Below are 3,689 nucleotides of genomic sequence, written 5' to 3' on the forward strand. Positions count from 1 at the left end.
AATGTCTCCTATGTGTAGGGTGCATTTAAACTCCTAGGTGGTTCGGTAGAGCGCCGGGCCTGGAGTCAGGAGGACCTGAATTGAAATCTGGCCTCAGACACTTATGGCTTGGGTGACCCTGGGCAAGTCACTTTACTCTCTTTGCCTCAGTTTCCTCTTCTGTAAAATGAGCTGGGGAGGAAATGGCAAAGCCCTCCAATGTCTTTGCCAAGAAAAACTCAGATAGGGTGGGTCATGAAGAGTTGGACACAACTAAAAAATGACACAACAACAACAACAACAACGACATGGCTTGGAGCGTGTCCCTAGTCTCTTCCAGCGTTTAGCTCAGATACTGCCTTCTGCCTGAGGTCCTTCCTGACCCTCCTCTCCCTGATCCAGGACTGCTAGGACCTCCCTCCTGACATGAGTACACATGTATGTCGTGTGAATGTTGTATGTACTTGGGCATTCATGCTGTGTTCTTGATAGACTGTATGTTGTATGTACCAAATAGCAATGTTGTGTCTTTCCGCGGGGGCAGGGGTGGCCTCATTTCTGTGGCTGTGTCCCTAGCACACAGCAGACACCTGGCAGGGGCAGGCATTTAATCAATCATATTTACCCCGCCCACCTCCTACTGAAGTTTAAACCACCCCAGTGGGTTAGTTGACAAACCTTCATTCAGTGCGGACTTGGCACGAGCACTGGGGCTACAAACAAAAAGGAAACCAGCTTGTCCCCATGGAGTTTCTCTTCGACTGGGGGCCAGGCACTGTATCATGCGCTAGGGGTACAAAGCTCCTGAGGGGCTTAAGATCTACGGGAAAGGAAGATGAAACTCAAAGAAGTCATGTAACTTATCGAAGGTCACACAGCAGGTGGGTGTCAGAGTATGGACTGGACTCCAAGTCTTCCAACTCTTTGTATGACATTCTTTCTACTACGCCAACCCTGGGCATCCCAGGCTGGTACTCAAGAAAGTCTTCCCCTCACCTTCCTTTCCTTGGGAGAACTCTTCATCTTGCAAACAGCAGAGGTAGAGAGAAGCCTTTGGGGAGGGGACTGGGGTTTTGCCGAGGTGTGTAGACTGTGAGGGCTCCTTCGGGCTATGATATGGGGGGAGTCAAGGAATGAGGCAGAAGGGAAGATGTGGGGCCCTTGCATTGTGTGCGTGTGTGTGGGCACTGTGACAACAGCTCATCCTCCCAAGATCCCTCTGAGTGCAAATGTTACCATCTCTATCTTACAGATGAGGAAACTGAGTCTGGGGGAGTTTGTGGCACGTTTAGGATCACACAGCTGATAAGCATCAGAGCCCTCCAGTGCAGGGCTCTTTGCACACCCTCACAGGGCCTAGCAAGGTTTGGAGAAGGGGCGCAGCTCTGGGGCCTGGGGGCTGTTCTTTTTCTCCACTGACAGATTTTGGGACCATCTGCTCAGCTCTGACCTTGGAGATGTCACCTTGGGCTGATGGAGAAGGGGGCATGTCTCGCATCCAGAAAGCATTTGAGGAGCTCCTTGTCCCTTCCTGCTCCTGCCCGTGTGGAGCCTGGGCAGAGAAGCGCCCGAGGGCAGGGGCAGCTGAGGGGAGGCACCTACGCTGCTGCCCAGCCAGACCCGGGTCATAGAGCCACAGGTGCACAGACTTGGAAGGGACCCTGTAGGAGCCCCCTAACCCCTGGAGCTGAGTGGGAATCCCCCGAGGTGGATGCCCAGCCTTGTAGCTAGCCCCCAACTCAGGGTGCTCCCAAGGTCAAGACTGATGCTGAGGGTCACAGCTAGCAGTCAACATGGCATATAAGACAGATAAAGCTCCTTGGGGACAGCGAGAGAGCAGGGAGGAAGGTGCCAACAAAGGGAGGAAGGCGCCAACAAGAAGAGCTTTCCCTTCACCACCTCTCTTGTATTCCTCATAGCACCTAGCACTGTGCTAGGCTCTGAGTCTCTAAATGCTGGTTGATCGAGGACTCAAAGAATATCAGAAAGAAGGAGAGAACTTAGAACATAGACGGTTGGAGGTCAAGGGAACTTTAGGACATAGGAAATAACTTACAACAGGGAATGTCAGGCTCAGCGGGATCCTAGAATATGGAATGTCAGAGCTGAGAGGGAGCTTAGAACAGGGAATGTCAGAGCTGGGAGGGGCCTGAGAACAGAATGTTAGAGCTGAGAGGGCCTTTAGAATATACAATATAGGAACTAAAAGAGATTTGGGACATTGAATGCCAGAGCATTCCCCCTGAATTCAAGCTGAGACCAGACAATATCAGAACTAGGAGGCTTTTTACAATGGGAAATGTCACAACTGGAGGGGCCTTAGAACAGACTAAGCCTTCCCTGATCTCCCCAAGTGCCAGTGACCCCTCTCCCATGGCATTGTTATGGGCCCATAGCACCCCAGAAATTCTCTGGGGCATATCAAAGAACCTTCTCCTTGAGAAACTAAACCAGAGGACAGACACGCCTAGAGAGATAAGTGGAACCAGATCTGACTGAGCAAGCTCCGGGACCCCCACCCTTCATTCTAGTCTCCCTCAACCTGCGGAGGTAAGATTAGGTGTGGCTGCTTGCTTCCTTTGTGTCCTGAAGAGATGGCTTGTGAGAGATCTGCAGCCACCCCTCCCCCCCAACTCCTCCAGCCACCACCAGTGGGGGAGGGTCCTCCCTCATTAAGGGAACTTTCCACAGTCAGATGGTCACCCCCATCAGTCCTCTGTGAAAGTACCTGCCAGTCTCCTGCTGGAGGAGATTGGTATCTCAGAGCCACTCTCTGTGCCATGCCTTATCCGCATGAGAAGTCCAAGGATTTCTTTCACGGTTTCCCTTCCCTTCCCTTCCCTTTCCTCTAAATAAATGACTATCTTATTCTAACTGCTTTTGTGTGCAAGAGGGTATAATTCTTTAAAGAGGAATTCCTAAGGACCCCAAAACCCCTACCCCATTTTCCCCATGACAGATACTGTGTCCCTCATTGTAGGTGTTGTGTGTTCTCCTGGCTGAACACAATGTGTGCAGCTCTTTGGACCCTCTTCATGGCCACAGCCTGTATTATAAGGGTTGAGGACCAGAGGGCAACGCCATTCATAGCATTGTAGAGTTCAAGACTGAGAGAATCCTCAAAATCACTTAGCTCAATTCCACCCTTTAACAGAAAGGCAAACTAAGGCCCAGAGAGATAATGACTTGTTTTTGTCTGTGTATTTCCAATGTTTAGAGCAGTGGCTGGCACATAGTAGGCTCTTAATAAATGCTAGTTGGGAGATTGCCCAAGGTCATGCATGTCAGGAAACAAACAAATTCAGTTCCTTTGATTCCAAATTCCTAGTCCAGAGGTTCAGGGACCCCTGGGGGACGGGGGTGGTGGTGGTGGTGTCACCAGAGACCTTTTCAGTGGATCTGAGAGATTAAAACTACTTTAACAAAAATACAAAGATATTTTTGTTTCTAATGGTAAATATCATTAGGTAGAACTCGTGTAAACCAAAGCTCTTTGGGGTCCTCAACATTGTTTTGAAGGTAAAGGGATCCCAAGACTAAAAAGCTGGGGGACCACTGACCTAGTCCAACCCCATGATTTTACAGATGAGGACGAAGCAGGAACTATGACTTGGCTTGTTCCAGGTCACAAAGGTGGCTGAGCTGGGCTCACACTCATGACCTTGGACTCCAGAGCCAGTGCTTTTCCCACCATGCCATACTACCTACTT

The sequence above is a fragment of the Dromiciops gliroides genome, chromosome 5 (genome assembly GCF_019393635.1).
Source record: "Dromiciops gliroides isolate mDroGli1 chromosome 5, mDroGli1.pri, whole genome shotgun sequence".
NCBI classification, from domain to species: Eukaryota; Metazoa; Chordata; class Mammalia; order Microbiotheria; family Microbiotheriidae; genus Dromiciops; species Dromiciops gliroides.